A 24,395-nucleotide genomic window follows, 5' to 3' on the forward strand; every position below is an offset into this window, starting at 1 on the left:
GGTAGCTTATTGTCTCTTCCCTCTAGTATAGTGTTTCTGAAACTTTCAACGCACCGTTTTGAAATTTTAGTAAGACCGTCGAACCCCTTTGAAGCAAACGCAATTTGAGAGAAGTTTAAAATATATTTCATTGAAACACGAATAATCTTAAAGGAATTTATTATCAGGAATATTATGATGATGATGATGATCTCTTTCTATTTGTCAAACATTGAAGATCACACTCCTGCAGTCTGTGTTCATATGCAAAGTTCGGCAAGCTAGATATGATTCCGGTTTTTCTTTGTTGTTAACCTTTCTCAACGGAATCAATCTGTTCACCTCAGGCTACAAGGATTCTGTATTATATATATCCCTTAGACCCGAGCCAAATTTGCATTATCCAAGTACATTCAAAGTGGGACAGTCCAAATACAGAACCTTGTGGTACCGAACTGATCAACCTCATTTTACAAGACTCAGCTCCTCCATACATCACTCTTCCATATCGCCATATCTGTCAGATAGTCGCTCTGAAATCGATTAAAAACCTAGTTTGCATATCCTAAGTATGCATAATAACTTCCTGTGTAGAATTCGGTTCAAATGCTTTGAAAAATCTAAAAGAAGCTATATTAATTCCAGTAATTATACTCCGATGTTACTCTATTGCTAAACTTGCTAAACGAAAGCTGAGTAGATTGATAAAACAAGACCTGCCACTAACGAAGTCAATGTTGTCCTGTATAAAGGAATAAAATTGTTTACCCACGTCTGGATACGATTTCTCAATAGCCTCGCTAATACGTTAATAATTACTCGAGAAATACAGATGCTTTTATATCTGGCTGCAACACTCAGTTCAACACTTATGTGCTGGACTTCATTCTACCTTTAGCTTATCAAAAATTGTGTTACTGTTCAGATCCAATTAACACCATTAGTTTACGAGCATAGATGATTTTCTAGCACATGTTCCGATGTCCCATCGAAACCCACTGTTGCATGCATCAAGTTCTTGCAATATTTTGACCTCTTCCTCTTTCACCTAATTATTTTCAACTTGATTTATCTCAACTCTGAGAACTATTAGGTCTGTTAGCAATTTATACTTTACCAAAATGTTTACTAAATAACGCAACTATATCCAGTCCATTCGATTTCCTGCAGTCGTTTATTACTAAGATTATCTTACCATATTTCCTTTATCTAGTGGTAAATCTTTTCTGGGAATCCATTTATTCGTTCAGCACGCTTCTTTTATGCCTGAAATTCTCCTGGACTGTACTTTGTGCTTCTTATATGAATACTCCTCACATTTTACGCGATGTAGTTTCCGTAATATTTTCTTTCTTATGTAGCTTGAGCTTTACAAATTTATTTATCTATTTCACGTCTTTGAATTAATTCTGTCTCTAGGAACTCAGTTAGTCACAGCTACCTTAGAAATATCCATATACTAATTCTCTATCATGTAGCCTGTCATATGATTTGTATAGCTGCATGCAGCCTTTGTAGTTTTTGACAATCACCTGTCTTATATCCACTTTAAAACAAAACTCTTTGTGTTAGCGTGCGCAACTCGCACGCACGCACGCACGCACGCACGCACGCACGCACGCACACACACACACACACACACACACACACACACACACACACACACACACACACACACACACACACACACACACACACACACACACACACACACACACACCAGTATGCGTAATAAATTAAACTGAACTCCGCTCTGAAACTCGGGAGTGTTGGGATAGTGTTCACATGTATTTTTCATGCAGTTTTAATCAACATCTAATTCAACTCCAATAAGATTATTTCGTTTACTATTCTTATAATCAATAATATATTTTCTTTTGATAAAAAAAATATACATTTTCAAGGCTTTTGATATCCCATGAATATTTCGGTTACTTAAAATATGTACCTTGAAAATATATTCTGTGTGTGATCTATTCTTCTTTCGACATAAATATTAAATAGATAGTTATGTTTATTTATTATATTTAACAATATTTATATAACATTTATTTACTGCATGCTGTTTACTCAAGTTCAAGGCGCAAATGTCGAGGAGTAGAAGTGTCATCCTGTACACTATATGAATGATGCAACAATTTTCACCATTGTTAACAACAGCTGAGATCATGTTTTGTGTACATAACTATGATATGTCACCACTTATGTGTGTCACTTCCTTGATATGCACAGAAACAATGATGCTGCATTTAGTTTGATGTATGTTTGTAATTAATATAATAACAACGTGGCTTACTAAAGGTTTTTGGTAGCTATATGGCATTGGATCCATCGAATTCGATATTTAAAATAATGTGATCAAATATAGCATTTAGGATTTTTTTATTTATTTATTTCTACATCGGTATATAGAAATAAATTAAAAAAACTATAGATTAATAAATTTATAAATTTTAAAATAAATTAATTTTTATTTATAGAAATAAATTTAAATTTACATTTAAATTTATTTAATAAATTTCAACCGATATAGAAATAAATATATTTATTTCTATATCGGTATAGAGAAAACCTACCTACACTGGACGCTACCTCCACTTCGACTCGTCTTACCACATATCCCAGAAAATGAGCATTATCCATATCTTAAAGAAATAAAAAGAGCTATGCAGTGTACCACAGCCCTGGCGACTTACAAGAAGAATTAATGAAAATAACCAGAGATCTATCCCTAAATGGCTACCCTACAAGAATCATCAACAAGATTCTCTTCAATGACATACCACAAAGACAACGAGATGAAACCAAATACATCAGCTCTATAACAATTCCATTTGTTAGTACCATATCAAAAAATTAACTCTTATTCTAAAATCATATAATAACAGAGTAACATTCAAACCTATGGAGACCATTCAAAAGTTTATAAGATCCCCGAAAGATAGCCATCCTTACTACAATTACTCTGGAGATTACAGCATACCTTGTTCATGCGGCATCAATTACATCGGAGACATCTAGAAGTTTTGAAACAAGAAAGAAAGGACACATAGGCTATGTAAGGAATAACAGACAAGATATATCAGGCCTTTCTTCCCACTTCGTCTCTACCAACCATAATATTGAATGGGATATGAGTCATATGCCCTGCATAGACGAGAACTACCATTCCAGAACATTCAGAGAGGCTGCTACAGTCGCCAGTACAACAGTAACTTAAATAAGAATCACGGCCTAATCCTACCAGATATATTCCTTCCTTGATGGACCTGTGGTTTCAGTCAGGATTTCTCCATGACTACAGGTCGTAAAGAGTCCAGCTATTCCTGTCTTGGGCCTTATATATGGAAAACCAGATATATGGAAAACTCTAATCAGATGTTTTAACCAAAAAGAAATGAACTTTCATGAAAATTACAATATATATCTCAACAAATAAAACGTTGTACTTGAGACACGCGTATTGTATCACGCACAGTGATAACTTTATTTAATTTTCAGAATTGTCGGTTAGTTTCCTAGTTTTTATTACTTTCCATTGCTTACCAGTGTATCCCTGAAAATGCTGACAGATATTAGTCGGATATTAAACAATTATTTACTTGACTAACATACCGAATTAAGTCTTTAATTTATTAACTATTAATTCAATTTATTTACCAATGTTGCGAATGAAGACTTCCTATATTACTACAAGATAAACTCTCCAAAAAACATCACCCCCCCCGTTCTAGTAAAATTTGTTCATCAAAGCATTTGAGAAACAAAAAACATTACAAGCATATCCTCTTAAATATAAGATATGAAAAACGTATGTAGATGAGGTTTTCTTAGTATAGAACCATGAGAACGATTTCTTTTTTAATTTTTAGACACAGCATCTCCAACAATAAGAAACCAATCCCTTATCAGATACTTCCATTCTTCTTCACATCAGAAATCTGAATAATTACGCATTGTATATTATGATGAAGAAGAGCTACTGAAATAACAAGCTTCTAACCAATCCATTTCTACAAAAGATTTATGATAAACTTCCCATCCCTAGATTCTTCGCCGGCCAAAAAACTCAACGCATTTCTAATGATGAAGAAATTAATTGCTTTATTTTTATTCGTTATATTGCCGAAACATTTATTTACTAATATTTTATTTATATTTATAATTAATTTATTTATTAATTTACCGATTAGTTAGGAAGCAGAAATGTCATCATTGTCATATCAAAGGTACAATCATCATTTTTCACCAGTAAAAACAATAGCTGAGATTGGGTGTGTCGTGTGTGTGCTTTGTCAATTGTCACGTGTTTCAACACTTCCCCTGTATGTGCACAAAACGATGATGCATTTTATATGTTTATATACTATACTCAAAACTTTAGTTTGGATTTGTTAAAGTTGTTGATATCAATATGAAAAAAAATAATCATTAATTAATTAATGATTGGAAAAAATTAAATTAATAAGTGAAAGATTGTTTTAGGATAATAATATTTTAGAAAAGTTGGAAACTTAACACTTCTCAGTTCATTTGGTAAATTAAAGTGCCATGTAATTTGCAAACACTCTTCTAGTAATAAAAATATTATATTGTTAATGCTACATTAGACCTCCAATAATTCGGATAGTATTTACATATTGGCTATAAAATTTGCTACCATCTAAGAACTATTATAAGCATCCTTAATATAGTACGTTTTGAAACCAGAGCCTACTGAACTTATGCGTCCCAAGCCTGGAGCCATACTTCAAGCACAAATATCTTCAACCTGCAGAGAGTGCAAAACAAATGCCTATGCATGATTTTAAATGCGCCATGGTACATCAGAGATGTTCAACTTCATCATCTTCTAAACATCCAAATGAACTAGTTCAACAAGCAGCAAACTATGATGAATCGGATTTCTTCAAATACAGGAGACCTAAGGTCATCCTGGTTCTTAACAAGGATCAATAACTCGCACCCAGTCGGGCAGAGCACTTAGCTCATAAACGTTCCCCTACACAGTAACCTTGTCAGATAGCAGGGATTATAAAAGCATTTTGCTTCACCATTATAGACAGTAACGTTTTGGAAATTTGCGAGAGCCTACTGTGAGGGGCGGGAGATTATAAGCTGCCATCCAGGGTAACGAATGGCAAAGCTGTAGCCAATGAAGTTTTAACTGAGGCACGGCTATTACCGTTACCTAGCCATGACTAGAGGTTTTAGCTCAATAACACCCCATCCACACAGATTTTCTTCAATCAGATGAATGGATAAAGAGTCAAGGACTCAGTCCATCGTCCCTCCCCCCTCAAAAAAAAAAAGAGCCTACTGTGGTGGCCGGGATAGGAATAGCCCTACTGTAGCCCATGCATGTCGTACGAGGCTACTAAAATGGGTACCCAGAGAGGATAATGGTTGGCTATGCTATAGCCAATGAAGTTTTAACTGAGGCTCTGCTATTGCTGTTACTCTCCTGCCATGATCAGAGGTTAAAGCTCTATATTACCCCATCCATAAATTTTCTTCTACAGATAACGGGGAATATGAAAAGCATTCTTGCTTCACCTATCTAGTCAAAAAAAAAAAAATAAACAGACCCGTCTAATGGAAAACGAGTATGTTGTCAACTCAGTTACTGACATCAAGCTTTATTTTATTGAATGACATATGATTAGTTGGTAGGATGAAAGATGGTTATAGCGGGCTGATTACTGCTTTAAAAGTTTTGAACTTGTTAAAACTTTCAGTATATTTTTATGCAAATAAGCTAACAGTACGACTATTATAAATTTATGATTTTTATGTAATTTTTTTGTTGATTAAATACCTAACTTAAATGATAAATAACTGAATTGAAACGAACTCTTCTTTAAAATGGATGGCATGAACGTGTAGGTAATGCATTTCAAAGGTAATTATTGACATTTGCTAAATGTTCAGACCTTTCCATTGTCACATACCACGGAAAAGTTCGGAGAAACGTACTTTCACTTTAACATTTCCAGAGCTTTCCATTACGGATAGCTAATTTGATAAACTATACAGTCCTCGCACATCCAACCACCCGTTAAAATAAGACCAGCAGTTTCTGAACATCCTTTTCTTTTCAGAGCAACTGCAAATACACTGAACCTTCTCATTATATATATCTTCTCATTCTCTTCTTTTAATCCGTCAACATCTGTCCTCTGAAACAGCCTTCTTCATGAACCCTAAACAAACGCGGCCTTCAATCTTTAAGAAAAAAATATTAATAAAAGTCTTTCTCAATAATCACCTGCACGTTCTTTTATAATGTCACCTGAAGAAGGCTGTTACAGGCCGAAACCAGTAGTGTGTTTATATTAAAACCTTTTTACTTAAATCTCGGTTCTAGTCATTTAATTCTTCATTAAAAAAAAAAAAAAATATATATATATATATATATATATATATATATATATATATATATATATATATATATATATATATATATATATATATATATATATATCTTGTGGGAGAAGGTAGTTTTTTTTTTTTGTTTTTTTTTTTTATGAAGAATTATTAATTATTTTTATGAAGAATTTTTATGAAGAAAAATTCTAGTTGATCTGGGTTATTGCTGGGTAAGACATTCCACCGATAGACAATGACAGAGGGCGCTTTTTCTAGCTTGGTCGATATAGAAAGTGCTCCAACTAAACTCCTTTTAATTTGTTTTATCCATTATATTGTTTTATCCCAGAATGTAATGATAATTACATTGTTGGCAAAGTTTTATTGCGGCAAGTTTATAATTGAAAAAAAAAACCAAAGCGTTCTGAATGATTTCGTCATTTAGAAGTACCATCCTAATTATGAAAGATTGGAAAGTTGATTTCACGAGAATAATAAGTTAGATGATATTGTTGCGTAAAATTTCATGTGATTTCATATACAATAAGTTTATTTAATTTAAGCGCTAAGATTTGTTCAACTTAATTTAAAATTGTCCACAATGAAACGTGGATAATATTTCTAAAATCTGAAACACCTGCTTCGCTAGAAGAAGTTAAACAACAACTAACCAATGCTTACTTTAATTTTATACATTAAGCATTTATATTCATTTCTTTAATTGGGAATGGTTATGTCCATTGGCGCACCCAGGGAGGGGGCCAAGAGGCCCTGGTTAGAGGAGATCACGGGTATGATGTATTGGCGATCACTGCAGATGCTCAGTCATAGCTCGTATGCAATGCGTAGTGTGTATTCTCAAATCCTCTACTCAACTCGCCCCCCGAGATTAAATCTTGAGTGCTCGGCCCCCTCCAAGATTAATTCCTGAGTGCGCCACTGCTTATATCTATGAGGAGAGTCTAGACACGAACTGAGATACGAGGAGCGATAGTCTCAAGGGCTTGTTTGTTATTGTTTCGTAGTTATGGTAACGCAATACTTAACGCATTGTTTTCCTCTGAAAGCGTACAAAGATTACTAAAATAAAATTTACATGTATATAATACAATACTTTATCATGTACAGAAGAACACGAGAAAATGTTAGCTTACCTCGATCTGCAAAAATTATGATGATTTTATGTCTAATCAAACACTTTTGATTATGGATCTTCGAGTATCAGATCACTGCTGAAGAACTTTACAACAAGCTTATAGAGCTGATATAAAGCTATAATGTCAGAACTATGTTGCTCCAAGTGACGTCATTTTGTTGCTTTAGCAACGTATGTCCTTGGCAGTGACAATACTCGTGACCACGAAAGCTGTTTATACTGCATGATTTCTGTTCACTTTTAAAGCGTAACCGAATACAATACTTCAATTTTAAAATATTGTGTGAAGAAAAGGATTGTTGGAAGTATTCCAAACTGTATACGGAATTTGCATATTGATATAAATGTACTTTCACTAATCAGAGAACATTTTTCTAAGCATTTTTTCTTAAAAAAATGTGGTTATTATAAATTGTGTTTGAGTAATTTGCAAATTAACCAGAATCCTATCGATCAGTGGCGGATTAAGGATAGTTGGGGACCCTAGACAAATTATATTTGGGGATCCCAAAAAATAATAACAATAATAAAAAGAATAAAAAAAATAAAAGTTAGGTGGCAAATAAATAAAATTTTGTACTTTTGAATTTTTTGAACTTTGTGGATTTTTCTGCCTGTTAAAGGGCTAAAGGATGATAAATAATAAAACGTTTTATTTATTTATTTATTTTTTTATGTTTTTTTTACAATTTTACAAAGTTTTTTTTTTTTTACTTGCGCTACACTCAAATAATGAAAACACGAAAAGTCACACTAAAAAGTTATTTTTGAAACAATCACCTCACTCTTACACGATTCAATAACAAGTGAAGTTAAGGAGCAACCAGGCGAAACTTCCTATCTGGCAATGCAATCAGTTTTCGTGACCTCGAATCTGTCAACACCGCCGTGCGCCCACATTGGTAATGCGGTTTAACTTAAAGCGTAGATAGCGCGCGCTGTTCAAAATACAAAATACAAAACTTATCAACTAGCGCCGACATTGGTTTTGCGGCATTATTTAAAGTGTAGATAGTGCGCGCTGTTCAAAATACGTATTAAAACGTAATAATTGTTTTTAAAAAATTTTCGCTTAAAATAATCAAGATTTTTATGATGTTTACTGAAAACATTAATCTATTTTAAAACAGTATAGGAAAATGTCTTGGCTTGGAGGCCCCCAAAGCTTGAGGCCCCCTAGGCACATGCCTCATTGCCTTAATGGGTAATCCGCCACTGCTATCGATCAAGTGTTGAAAGGCAGATGAAAGACAGTTGAACTGCAAATAAATTTACTGTCCCCGACCACTTGGTCATGATTATCCTAACTTGGGAATCAACGAAGAGGAGGTCTTTAAGAACATCAAAAAATAATTTGGGAGAACCCATCTCACCAGAACTTAATTCGAAAGGACTCCTAAGGCTACTTTTAGGAGAATAAAATCCAACAGTCCATGACAATGTGACCTACTTAGCTAAATCTGGAAGACTGAAGCTTCTAATTTTTTACTATCTTACACTTTGTTACTTCTTCACATCGACTTTATACTGATTCTCAGTATTATTTTATACTCTAAAACAGGGTTTCCCAAATTGCGTTCGGCGGAAAGTGAATAAGTGTTCCGTGATATCAGTGACCAAGCCGTATATTTTTGAACATGGAATTAATTCGGGAAACGGAATACCGCTGTTTATGACCGGTCATAAAAATTGCCTGCAAGCCGATTACAACAATGGGCGGCGTATCATCTGTTCTCAAAACTGAACGAATTAACATCTGTGTTGCAAATGTTAGTGACCAATCTGCAGGAAGTATAAAGAAAATTTTTCCTAGTAATACTGAATACTTTCTTCGCAAGTTTGCATTGAAGGCAGGGGCGTAGCTAAAGTGGGGGTAGCTTTGCGTTTAAGAAATCTTGCCACACTGTCTATAGAACAGCAACTGAGTGATGAAATAGACTTTGACAATGTCATCGACGATTTTGCTAACAGAAAAGCAAGAAAAATTTAGAATTAACATTTTGGAATTCTGGTTTTACTTCAAAAATAAACTTAGTGTGTATTGAGGGGGGCTGGGCAAAGTCAGAGACCATCCCGGGCAGCAAAAGCTCTAGCTACGCCATTGATTGTAGAGTGAAAGTGCTTATTTTGAAGCAGTTGTGCAGTGATCTTTTAAAAGTAATAGGCCTACAGATTTAAATTTTAATATGAATAAGGGACTTTGTTTAATTTTGGTGTTAAGAAATCTCTTATTGAAGGTGTTTATGACGCAACAGATAGTGATTCATCCATTTCAAACCTACAAAGCTGTCTCCAGGATGTACAAAAGGAGTGGAAAACTACCAGCACTCAGGAGAAAAAGTCTGCATTCACTCGTAAGTACTTATAATAATATTACAACTTTTTGGTGATCAGAATGGGATATGTCGGTGAAAACCAGCACAAATTAATTTAATGATGTTGGCCTGAGGAAACTACAATATGCTACAAAATTTCATTGGTTCAATGATTGATAACTGATTTAAATGTAATATTATATTTGTCATCATGTCACGCCGTATACATACAGTGTACTAATGTGTAAGTGTACTAATACTCTTTATGATTATGCTATAATTAATTATTAATACATTACAAAATAACCAAGGTGTTCCGTGAAAATTTCAGGATTTGTGAAGTTTTCTGTCGTAGGAAAAATCTGGAAACGCTGTTCTAAAACATAATGATGAGAAATGTTCACAAACACACACACGAAAATGAGGGAAATATTTTAGTAAAATAATTAAATCTAGTGTAAGCTAATGAGTTTAGACAATTTAACAAATTACATATACATCCAAGGGTAGTAACAAATAATATATATAATTTTATTATTTTTATATAAAAAATGAAATATATGAAATTATAAAATAAATCAAATAAAACGTGTAAGCTAAAAAAAAGTATTATTTCATCATATGATCACAAATGTGGATTTCAATCCTCACATCGGTCAAATTGAAAATGATTATGACAGAGAGTGGATAAAAAGATGTTATGCATAAGAACTGCCTAAATATTGAACAGAACTTATGAAAAAAATTAATAATTAATTCGAGATGAGCATTTTGTCAAATGTATATGCATTTATCTAACAATGTATTCTTTCTATAGCAAGAAAGGTTCAGGTTTCTGACAACCTGCTTCAAAATGTGCACGATGGAAACGATAATTTCACACAAAGCCAGTCCTTATCCTTATAAGGACAGGCTTAAATGAGCAAAGCAAGAATGCTTTTCATTTTCCCCGTTATCTATAGAGGACAGTATAAGGGTAAGGTGTTATTCGGCTATTAAAGCTCTGATCATGGCAGGAGGGTAACAACAATAGCCGAGCCTCAGTTAGAACTTCATTGACTACAGCATTGCCATCGATTACCCTCCCAGGGTACCGATTTTAGTCATCTCATACGACACGCATGAGCTATATTGGGGCTATTCTTATCTCGGCCACCACACGGGTCTCACACACGTCTCAAAGATAATTTCTTTTAGTCATTGTAATAAGGTGCAAAATGGTACTTTAATATATTTTAAATAAACTCAACGCAGTTTTCTTTTTAAATTATTATATTAAAAGTTTAGAGATTAGATTTTATTTAAAGTTAAGTTTCAGATAAAAAATTTAGATCGAAATAAAATTTCAGGGAATTTTAGATCTAAACCATGTACATAATTATCACCTGTTTAATTCAGGATGGTTAAGAGAATTCAACTGAAATAATAATAATAATAATAATAATAATAATAATAATAATAATAATAATAATAATAATAATAATAATAATAAACTTTGTTAGGATAAATAGTTTATCCGTCTCACGTTATGGGTATATATACTCATAACGAGTATATATACCAAAGTCGAGGTGGGCTACAGGATTTTTTTCCTATTAATTTTAGATATTTTTTGTATTTTTGATTTATTTTTTAGCTACTCTAGAAACCCTAATCTAGATACCAGACGGAACTTTTTCAAGCCACTTCAGGCTCCAATAAGCAAGACCATGGTCTCACATTGGGCGATGAATATCATCTCGAATATGTTCACAGCAGGATTCGAGCCAGCGACCTATTGGTTGAACAGCGGTTGTTCTAACTACTCGATCAACCAGGTTCCGCTATTATTTAATATCTTGTAGGATCTTCTTTAACTAGAATTACAGCAAATATGCGGTTTGGCATAGATTCCACAAGGTGTTGGATTTCATATACGCCAAAAATATACCAGGACTACAGAAGACAGTCCTTTATCTATCTCAAATTTGACGGAAGAGGACTTTGCTCGCGGATCTGTTTTTCTAACATATCCATACATTATCAATGCAGTTCAGATCTGGGCTTTATGCTGGTAAGGGAAGATGGTGGAAGTCGCTATCATGCTCGCTGAACCACTGCTAAACAATTATTCCGTGATGGATAGTAGCTTTGTTGTCCAAGAAACAACCTTCACTTGTTGGATAAAAAGTGAACGTTGCAGGAAGGACTTCATCGGCAATAATATTCAGATATCCAGGACACCCAAACTTCCCGTAATATTAGGAAATCCGTACCATACCAACATAACATGCCCCATACCATCTGCAAAACCTTGAGTTGTATTTACAAAGCAAGTTATGTTCATTGCTTCATCGGACGCGCGCCAAATCCTCTGCCTACATTCAGTACGTGTGCCGTTACTCGTTGGAATTAAATTTTTCTAGTTTTCTAGTGTCCAGTGGTGTTCCTGACGCCAGTGTAGTCGAGCTTTCCCTTTCATTCCAGAAGCAGTGGTTTCTGTACAGGCATTCGACTGCCAGTACCGATTCACTTCCATTCTCTGTATATAGTTCGGTGAGGTGTGGTTCGGGAACAGTCTTGATTACTATATCAGTCCATTGCCGCACACATTCTGTTTCCTCGTGAAAGCTTACTCAAACGAAGGCGATCTCATTCCTGTCAGACTTCTTAGGATCACAGTTACGCCTCTTAGACAAGCAATGCGAGTTATTTTTCCACTGTTAGTTTTCAAAATAAGCAGTTACTGAACTCTGGATTATCCTTTGTTTTTCCAATTGTGATGAACACTATTGACGATTGACCAGAACCATTTTTGGGTGGTTGCCTAGAACACGGGTTAAGCATGACCACTTAATTTACATATACCCTGTGTAAGTGATGTTTACGCACGTCTGCATAAAGTTTTCTAATTAAATGGCCGGTATGTGTAAACGACTTTGCGATTAGAAAACTATGGCGTGGATCAATCGAAAGAAATTCAACCTAACACTGATTATTTTTGTTATGCGTTCAAGTACTTTCGGACCCGAAAATGGGAGAAAACTCCAATTCTTTCTCACTAAAAACCAATCCTTAGGGAAAATGAAGGTTCTTCTCAGGGATCGCAAACTTTCCCGTCAATCAGCGGAGAACGAACTGTTCATGTTCAATGATGTGGAAAAGCTGAGGCTTTCTTTCCTCAATTAATTAGAAACATTACGGTCCTAATTGCATAGAGGTATGTTGATCTGAACTTCATTGATAATATATATATACATCCAAGTGAGAAGACATGAAAATCACATCAGACCAGCGTCAAGAGCAGAAAACCGATGAGGCTGGTCAGATGTGATTCATGTGAATTTCCAAAAACTGAATTGCAAGAAAGAGCCAACACCAGAAAGAATTTTGAAAAGTTTAATTACGCCTTCTTAACAAAGACATTATGTACATAGCTGTAATCATGAATGAAATAATCTAACTTCGTTATTTTTCACGCTGGAAACTTGCTGTCGATGTTTTAATTCCTTACGTGGCAAAAAATTGCAATTTCCACAGAAATTGCAGAAATTATCACCACATCAGCCTGTTCTCATGTCTAGGAAAGATCTCTCGGGGAGTTATTTCGCACCTAGCGAAGGCAGTGATAAATATAGGAAATATTCTGGACAAGCAGTTTGGTGGTCTGAAAGGAAAACAGCGACACATTGACTCAGATTTACTGAGTTGTCAAACACATTAGCTTTGACTAGCAGCAACACTCCGGTCCAGTTTGCTTAGATATTGCCAAAGACTCACAAGATTTGGCATTATGACCGACTGTAAATTAAATTATTCAAAGCCTAAAATTTCCGATTTTAGGCTTTGAATGATATCACAGTGCAAGAAACTAGATCGCTAAGTAAGAAGCTTGAATCTGCATTCCTCGAATTACAACACTGGTTCTCATCACTATCAACCGTGAAAACACCGCAGTTCTATTACCCTATCAGGGGTAGCTTATGCATTGATACTGCGGAACTGCAGTACCCCCAGTTTTTCTCGATATATAAATATATTTATTAATTTATTTATATTTGCTTGTAATATTTAATTTTCCATCAACAAACCCATACAATTATCTTATTTTGTAAAAATAATAATAATAATAATAATAATAATAATAATAATAATAATAATAATAATAATAATAATCTATCTTGTAGCACTTGGGAAGACAAAGGATGCTAGCGGCACTGTGTTTACCATAGTGGTATATTGCTACTCCTGCAAACATATGCACGTCATAGTGAGATGAGTGCTATTAGCGTAATACGGCACTGTCCGTCGCGCAGTTCCACAGTTGTTTATATGCAGTTTGCGCCAGTAGTAGAGTGTTCGTAGTGCTTATCGTGTTTACTCCGTCTCTTTAAATATTTAGACATTACAATTAATGACATAATATTTGTTATGGTAATTTTTAAGCAATTTAGAATTATACCAAATTGTATGATTTTATCGATAATAAACAATATTTTTTTATGTTTACTTTTTTTTAAATTTTTACCATAATTTTGATATTTTATCCAAACACGTGTACACTGTACTTACAGTGTGTATTTATATTTCGAAACTTAAGTACCCCACGATTTCAAGCCACGAGCCGCCACTGTAGCCTATAGACACGTAACTCCAATAAATTCAGTATACTGTTCGGAATCCCATTCGCTGATAATCTACAGCAACATATCATATGTGTCTCTAGTAGGCACTTAAGCGCCTATGATCTTCTAAGTATCCCGGGATTTCGTAATCATAACTCCAGATATGATTACCAAGTAGGAAAACAAAAAGTATAGGAAATAAAAATAAAAAAAAAAAGATCGTGAGGAAAATGCATACCGTGAGCATAACAGCTATTTTACAATCCCTAATTATTTTGAGCAAATTGAAGTCGCCAATTATTAATTTATTTTTACTGGCCCATTTGATATGCTTGCAAACTTCACAACAATCTGTATTGTCGCCTTTTCTACTATCATTCTCTGCTCTTAAGGCTAAAGTAATAATTTTAATAAAACATTAGATAAATTAAATAATAACTTAAGACATTAATCTTTTTTAATTTTCTTTAAAAAGTTACTTTTTAATCTTCCATGTTATTATTACACCAATTTATGTTTCCTATCAATAGTAATGAAAGCGAACATATCTCAATATTTGCCATCCATTACCCTGGGAGGGTAATGGATGGCAAATATTGAGATATGTTCACTTTCATTACTATTGATAGGAATAGTAATGAAAAATGGCAATGCTGGCTCGGCTATTGCTGTTACCCGCTTGCCACGATCAGAGCTTTATATTTCAATAAAACCTTATCCTTACACTGTCCTCTACAGATAACGAGGTATATGAAAAGCATTCTTGCATCGCCCCTTTAAGCCAGTCCTTATAAGGACTTCGAAAAAAAAAAACTTCCCTCCGAAACCAAAATACCAACCCAGAAAAGTATAAATAACAAAAAAAAAAAGAAATCCTAAGCGAGAAAAGCATCAATAACAAAAAAACTCTAATCGAGAAAAGCATGGTGCCGGTGGAAAATCGATCGTGAGATGCGGTGATTAATACCCTTGGAGGGTAATGGATGGCAATGCGGTAGCCAATGATGTTACTGAGGCTTAGCTATTGCTGTTATCCTACTGTCATGATCACAGCTTTAATAGCTCAATAACACCTTATCCTTACACTGTCCTCTACAGATAACGGGGAAGATGAAAAGCATTCTTGCTTCGCCCCTTTAAGCCAGTCCTTATAAGGACATAAAGCCATTTTGAGTATTGGAATTTAGGTTTGGGGAATCGACCTGAGTTGCGGTGATTAATACACTTGGAGGATAATGGTTAGCAATGCTATAGCCAATGAAGTTCTAACTGAGGCTCGGCTATTGCTGTTACCCTTCTGCCATGATCAGAGCTTTAATAGCTCAATAACAACTTATCCCTACACTGTCCTCTACAGATAACGGGAAAGATGAAAAGCATTCTTACTTCGCACCTTTAAGCCAGTCCTTATAAGGACTATAAGGCATTTTGAATATCATTTATCAGTGATATTATATTATGTAATTATCATATGTATAGTCCTTCATTTCTAAACATTTCTAAATAAATATTTCTAAATATTTAAATATAAAGCCCTTCATTTTTAAATAAATCAGTTAACTGAATTTACGAGGTGTTCATAAAACTAACTTCGAAATATTTGTTAAAGGAACGTGAGGTGTACGATTTCTTATTCGGTAACCTTCGGTTTTTAATTCCGATTTAAAAAAAAAAAAGTGACCATAGAGCAAGTATAATTTCAGTGACCATACGATGGGCCATGAAAGACACAAAATGTGTGGAAATTTTTATTTTTATTTTTTTCAAAGTTATTCTTAATTCAGAAAATTCCGGATTTTATTTATTCATGCGTGTCAATAAACATTAGCTGTTCATGGCTGACATGTAGAAGTTCACAACGGAAGAGCACTGCTTGTTCATTCGACTGGAAAATTACAACGCCGGGATATGGAAACTTATGTAGAAATTCTTTGTATTTTCAGATGCTTTCATCTCCGATGTCGTGTTTGTAACTGTATTCATGCACGAGTGAAATACAATAACCTTGTGTTTGTAGTTGGATGTATTCTTCCACCTCTGAGAAGTAGTGCTCTTGTGATTTTTTAATTAGAAAAATTATAACCGGCATGTTCATTTTTCCAAGGAATGTAAATATAATGAACTTGTATTTTGTTATTTATTTTATACAATATTATAACTCATAAAAATTATATTCCAGTGTGTGTTACTGTGTGAACAGAATTATGCCGTCACTGCTCAATAAGCCAATATACAGTTTAAAATGCATTTTTGTAAACGAAATTTTTTCAATAATAATAGTTATAATAATTTCTAATTCATAAGCTTTGATAATATTCTTATAGTGTATCATTTTTGTGAAGTTTATAATTTGGTTTTAAACAGATATGTTATCAACAGATAAACATGTAAGCAAACGCAAATCTCTTGCGCAGAAATATCTGATTTGATTGGCAGACTATTAGATCAATGGTGGCGTTATTGTCTTTGAGCGACTACCGTAGCTGGACGCAAAATAATTTCATGGATTCCTTATTATTAAGTGCGTCTATTTAATATTTAGGCTCTTTATTGCTTGTGTTTTCAGGGATCGCATTGAAGTATATTGATCGCATCTCTCTGGAGTAGACATTGTAGTAGTAAACCAGATGTTAACAAAGTGAGGCGCACAAGTCACACAGCTGTGTAATATATGCGATTAAGACCAAAAATAAAATATTAAAATATGTTTTTGTTTTTTTTTTCCTGAAAATGAAAACAAAAAAATAAAAATTTCAACGTACATTATTTTAGTTTAAAATAAACTGGAATGTACCGCGGACAAACACAGTACCTTGTCACTATCCTTCGCTTGATTATTACTCAGCGAGCAATGTTTATATTTATGTTCTACAGTTATATAAGTAGTGCAGTGACGATTAGAATTTTTGTTTGTTGGCTGTACTTAACAGAATACAGAACCTAATGATGTAAATTAGATAATCCTCAAAAAAGAATACGAAATGCGGGTTATATCAGAAATACTTTTTTTATATCTTCTTGTAACATTTACTGACTTTCTTCGTTATTTTATGATAATTTTTATAATTTTATTATATATAATTATAATTATATAATATAAATATATTTATATTTATAGTTCCGGCGACTGGTTCATTTCTTCACTTTTTCCATGGTATTCTTCTTCTTATATTTTTTTCCATCCATTTTCATCTCATACCTTCTTATGGTAGTCTTTCTGAATTCATTCTCATTATATTTTTAAACCATTTCAACCGTGAGTGAGTTAGCATTTTTCGACATTTTCCATATATATATACAAATTAGTTTATGATAAGTTACTGGTTTCAGTGATAAAGTAAGTTAGTTTGTGTATTTATGTGTAACCAAGGGCCGTAGCCATATTGCTTACTAGAGAATTATATCAGTTCGAAATAGTCGCTGCGAGTCCAGTGACAGTATCTATGAGGATTCACTTACACGGTTTGATTTGATGTACATGTTAATATAATAGTCTCCTAAGTGAATGAAACTAGTTAGTATATTGATACGTTAATTGGATATGATATGAGAGTTATAATGATCCCTTATACTATACGTTTAAATTAATTGTCAACATTGTTTAGTCCCAATGTTGAAAATCTAGTCTCTCAATCTTTTTCGGAATGCATAAGCTGAGGTTATAGATTTAGTTTTATTTGGGAGTTTATTGTAGCTGCTTGTCGCTAGGTATTCGAAGGATTTATGGAAAATTTCTTTGTTTGCCTTGGGTACTTCCAGCATGTTCTGGCCGCAGCGTGATCCATAGACTCTACATTATATACAAAGAAACTTTGAGCGTTCCTTTTTACGTATAATAGACAACATATCGTTGTCTATTATCAGATTGAAAACAGATCGTTGGTTGAATGTGCGAAGTCAGTAGTGGTTATGGGTCTAATTCTTCTGTTTTGTATTCTTATTAATGGAAGCAGATTGTTGTAATAATCTCCACCCTAACAGGTGATGCCATATTGCGTGAGGAATTTACCCAGGAATAGTGTAAGCATCGTAAGAATGCTGCATTTACAATTTTTTCAACGTACTGATCCTTATAAGGACTGTCTTAAAGGGGCGAAGCAAGAATGCTTTTCATCTTCCCCGTTATCTGTAGAGGACAGTGTAGGGATAAGGTGTTATTGAGCTATTAAAGCTATGATCATGGCAGGAGGGTAATAGCAGTAGCTAGGCCTCAGTTACAACTTCATTGGCTACAGAATTGCCATCCATTATCCCCAATGGTATTATTAATCACCGCAGCTCACGGTCGATTAACGTGCTGAACCCTATATTTTTTTCTTTTTTTCAACGTCCTTATAGTCCTTATAAGGACTGGCTTAAAGGGGCGAAGCAAGAATGCTTTTCATCTTCCCCGTTATCTGTAGAGGACATTGCAGGGATATTGCAGGGATAAGGTGTTATTGGGCTATTAAAGCTCTGATCATGGCAGGAGGGTAACAGCAATAGCCGAGCCTCAGTTAGAACTTCATTGGCTACAGCATTGCCATCCATTACCCTCCAAGGGTATGATCTCTTCCCTCATTCAACGTAATATATTCTATTAATTATAAACCTAAACTTAGTTGTTAAGAAAGTGGTGTGGGAGTTCCACTTCATATTGCTATCGATAAGGAGGCCCAAATACTTGACTGATTTTGTTTTTTTGATTAAGCTAAAGTTACAATTTAGGATGTCATTACATTTCCTTTCATGCCATTTTATGGTTATATCGTGGTCTGGCTTATCTATTAACGTGAGATACATAAGTCTCGTTTTATCGGTATTAATGTTAAGTCCATTATTGATAAACCATTTGCTTAGATTTAACATATCATTATTAATCCGAATTTTTAGATCTTCATGGGTTGTTTCGGTGTATATTAATGTCGTGTCGTCGGCGAAGGATATCATTTCATCAAAAAGTTTTTATTTGCATAAATCATTAACATGTATTAAAAATAGGATAGGTCCTAGTACAAACCCTTGCGGGACTCCGTGTTTTATTATTTTTGTTTTTATATATCAGTTTTTTTTATATCAATGACACATTTTCACCATGTGTTTTTAACCCGTGTGAATCTGTGGGAATGAAGCATTACTAACTTTATGTGCCAACATCGTCATGTTAGATTCAGAAATCCAGCAAGTACTTACCTTTATTGTTAACTTTCGTGTTTTCTTTGAATGTTCCCAAGGCATTTCTACATGTCTGGTATTCATTTCATATTCTCTTTAGATGCTTAGATTACAATGGGGTAAATGATTATAAATGAATAGTATTTTTCATCAAATTCATGTAAAAACACATTCTCTCACTTTTTAAGTTTATATTCCAAAGTATAGGTCATCAAACTAAAGGCAGCCACCCCCCCCCCCCAAAACAAATCCACTAAACCAAATTTAATTAATTTAATCTTGAACACACTGGAGACACAGTGTGTTCTCTGCAAGAGAGAACAAAGTACATCCAGAATTACCAAACACTGGAAAAACTCTTGAAGAATTAGCATTATCAAAAATCAATAACGGAACTCAGCCTTTTGAAATAACTTGCTAAATAACGTACATACTGCAAGCACCTCGCAATTATAAGTACAAAATTATACATATATATATATATATATATATATATATATATATATATATATTTTATTTATTTATTTATTTATTTATTTATATATATTGGCTAGATTGTCGAAGTAAAAATGCTTTTCATATTCCCCGTAATCTGTAGAGGGCAATGTAAGGATAGGGTGTTATTGAGATATGAGCTCTAATCATGGCAGGAGGGTAACAGCAATAGCAATATAATAATCTGTTGTATTTACGTATGACGATATGTTCACATTTTTTTTATACTGACTGAAATCCGAGAATGAGACAAACGATTAATTTATTGAACCCGCAACATGTTTCGTCGGAAAGCTGACTTCTTCAGGCGTGAGAACATTGAAAGCAAAATAAAAACACCACAAAGAAACATTGTATCCCTACAAAATCATAAAGGAGGAGGAATTTATATATATACAGTAAAACCCCGTTTTTACGTTCCCGCAATTTACGTTTTCCTGCCATTTAAGTCATTTTTGTGTTATTTCTTACTCACCTGAAGAAGTCGGGACACCGATGAAACTAGTCGTGATTCATTAAAGTTTTTTTGTGTTATGTGTGTGTGTGTGTGTGTGTTCCTGAGCTTCTACTCAGTTGTTATGGTACATTTAAAAAAATAGATATTTACCGTGATAAAATATTAAGTTTTAATGAAACCGATACAACTAATTTTAGCCTTTTACAGCCTTCTTCAGGTATCCACTAAAGGTAGAACACAATAATAAAAATTGAAGTTACAAAAAATGAGAATTACAGGCAAAAATGCAATACATAATTGTTGTATTTTTTAAGTTGTTCTATCCAACGCGCCATGATTTATAGCGTTCGTACTTGTGGGTTGTCGTGAACGCCAGTATTGAATAACTGCAGCATGGCTATCAGGGATGTTGTAACTTAAATTGCTGTTCAAATGTTCAGGATTAAGGAGGATTTCCCTGGACTTCAAGACTTTAAAAGAACACATGCATCAGCACAATCCAGCCATTTTCTTTTCCCAAACAATCCTCATAATGATCTCCAAAGTCACTCAGTTTGCTGGGATAAATCCGAAAACATTTTTCGCTGCAGTGATGAGTTTGAAAGGAAAATCGTTGAAAGCAAAGCCAGAACGATTGATGAAAATTTGAAGAAAAATGTGGCAGGACACAGTACAGCAAAGGCAGCGGAAGAATTCAAAGGATAAGATAGTCTCCTTGGGTAAAGCATTACATTTGAAGGTAAATGAAGATATAGAAGAACTAGTTGAAGAATGCTCAAAAGATCTGACAACAGAAGATCTTGAAGAGTTGAAAAAGCAACTGAATCAGGAAAGAGTGCTCATCAGAGGAGGAGGACAGCAATAAAAAAGGGAAGAATGCCAACAGGTGACATTAAAAAAATGCTGCACTACTGGGAAGAGTTTCAGTCATTGGCTACAAAGTGGCATCCCAACAAAGCTGAAATTAACAGACTTTGTGCCTTGGTTGACGACGTGTCTGAATCACTTTAAAAACAAAGTTCAATCAACTTTGGACAGATTTTTGACTTCTCTTTAGCAAAGAGACAGAGACAAGTTACTGAATAAGAGGAGACTTACCTTGAAGAGATTTTGAAAATTTGGAAGAAGAATAGTAAAAACGTTGTGTGCATATTTTCAGTTTAATAAAGTGTATATAATAGTGTAAAGATCGTCAGCTTTTTATTCTACTTTCCATTCCATCAGATGGATGTGATGTGATGCAATATGATGCATCATATCATATTGCATCACATCGCATAGTATCATACATCTCCGCAAGAGGATGTGCTTTGCATTACAGGAAAATTCTAAGGAAAGTGATCGGAACTTACTCCACCTTTACCACGAGTTGCCTTAGAATGACACTATGTTACCACCCGTTGCCTTAGAATGACACTATGTTACCACCCGTTGCCTCAGACTTGCACTGCGTGCAGGCGCAAACTTGACTTACTTGTCTGTTTGCTAACTTAGGAAATAGGATTAAAACCAAGTTTATATAAAATTACTTGGTATCTTTAATAAAGTGCTTTTTTTTTAGTTAATGTCTTGTATTTTATTTTGCATATGTACTAAAACGAGCCAACCTGAGTGAGAGTAATTTGTGACTCCGTCCTATCCATAACAAGTTGTCGGTTTGTATTCCGCTATGGAATGGTTGATTATAAAAGTCGATGAGTTTCACAAATATCCATAGCATAATGGAATTCGATGATATATCCTAATGTCATCCGGTGTAAGAATATCATCTTGCTTATATTGGAGGCCGGAAGTAGGTGAGAAAAGTTCCAATGATTTTCGCTACAGCATGGTCGGAGACTAACTTGAGCTGTTTCTTGAATGGTCTTACACTAAATATTATATTTAACATCCATAACTACTGTGTAGTACCCACCCACCTTATCGATTATCCTATAATGATGTTGCGATTAACATTTCTTATAAATATCTTTCTATACATTTTATTAAGTGTTTTAATATGCCAGGGGCTTAGCTTTCCTATTCTTTGAAGTGAGAAAGGCGAATATTTTTCGCCTTTCCCACTTCATTATTCATTATAAATGATTTCTTTTTTCTGGACACAGGTGCATACAGATTAGCAAGTAAAACTACCCTCTTGTCTCTTTCATCTCTCTCTCTCTCGCATTGAAACTGTCACTAATGCGCAGAAATATTTCATGGATATGTTGCAGAGGTTAAAACTACAGCTAATGCAATTGGCATAGCTCCTTCTCTCTTCCATAGCTGATGAAAAGGTACAGACTCCACCCAACATAAAGTTACTTAGAATACAGCTCAAGGACTACACAATTAATACTGTGTAGTCCTCGAGCGATTAAGCTACATCCTGGAAGACATATAAATGCAAGATATTTAGAATATTTTGGCACAAGCAAAGTTTATCGAGAAAACAAGTTTTGAATATAAACTAGCGGTTCAAACCATGTGAGTTATGAATCGTTTCTTTTGAAACTCCTATTGCAACTAACATCGTTTCAAAAGAGAGAGCCATGCAGAGGTAATATTAATATACAATAAAATAAATTAATCAATTAATGCATTCTATTCCTAGAAGGGGAATTGGTGTTTCATTTAGCTTTAAATAACTTTCTAAAAACTAGCGTACAACCATTCACCATCCTTCAAGCATTTACTGTTACATTACATTACATTAGCCTGGCGCTCAGCTCGGGGGAACTTTTGGCCTCAAGCACCACACGTCACTAATGGGCACGGTCCTCTGCGACTGTCTGCCACGTTCTGGTCTCCATCCCGACAGCCTGCAGGTCTTCTTTCTCCTGATCCGCCCATCTCTTTCTTGGTCTCCCTGATCGGGGTCGGGCCTCCCACGTTTATCTCACAGTCCTTTCGGGGCCCATACGGTAGAGGTGCCCCAGCCACTTTAGACTCCGGGCCCGCAGCTCCATCAAGATGTCTGCCGAGTTGTATGGCAGCATTGGACCGCCTCTTCAAGACTCTGTCTGCCATGACCCCTCCATAAATACGTCGTAGCATCTTGTTCTCGAATACTCTCAAGTGATCGGCTTGTCTCGCCGTGAGAGTCCACGCTTCAGCACCGTAGAGGAGAACAGGCCCGATCAAAGTATTGTATAGTCCCACCTTTGTAGTCCAAGAGAGCAAGCGCGAGGCGAAAAGGGGACGCTCCTGATAATAGGCCACATTCGCAGTATTTACCCGACTCTGGACATCAGCCTCAACTTTGTTGTCTTCAGTCACGAAAGAACCCAAGTACCTAAATACCTTCACCCTCTCAAACCGTGCAGCTCCCTCTGGATCTTGAGCAGCATGGCGGCTCATTAAAAGGTATTTTGTCTTCTCGGCATTTATTTTCAGGCCTACTTCTTATGCGGCTTCTTCAATAGCAGTAACAAATGCCACCGCGTCGTCCCGTGCATTTACTGTTGGTGAGGCTAAATCCTCAATAAATAAATCGGAGTATTCAGAAGAGAGAGAGAGAGAGAGAGAAAGTGTGAAATCAACTGCTTTCATCTTGTAGCTCAAAAATCCTAACATGTATTAATATATGTAATAGTGTAAGTTCTATCGTAAGTTTTTTTTTTTTGAGATCCTATCAAAAATAAATCTCAAATCTCGCATATAAAATTCCGATTTTTCTCATGTCAGATATAGCCTATCGAACTGTTGCTATGACCACACAGTGCTCAGAAATTCTGGACTTCAAGATCGTCTGTAACTGATGTCTTAAACACTGATTTCTACATCGTGCTTCAATGGGGGCGAGGATAAACTGGTCACCTTGAATCCCATCAAAACTAAGTCTTGTGTTTTTCTCTCGAAAAAGGATGTCAGCACACCAATCTTTA

The sequence above is a fragment of the Typopeltis vanoorti genome, unplaced genomic scaffold, assembly GCF_054136105.1.
Source record: "Typopeltis vanoorti isolate ZY-2024b unplaced genomic scaffold, IOZ_Tvanoo_1.0 HiC_scaffold_107, whole genome shotgun sequence".
NCBI classification, from domain to species: Eukaryota; Metazoa; Arthropoda; class Arachnida; order Uropygi; family Thelyphonidae; genus Typopeltis; species Typopeltis vanoorti.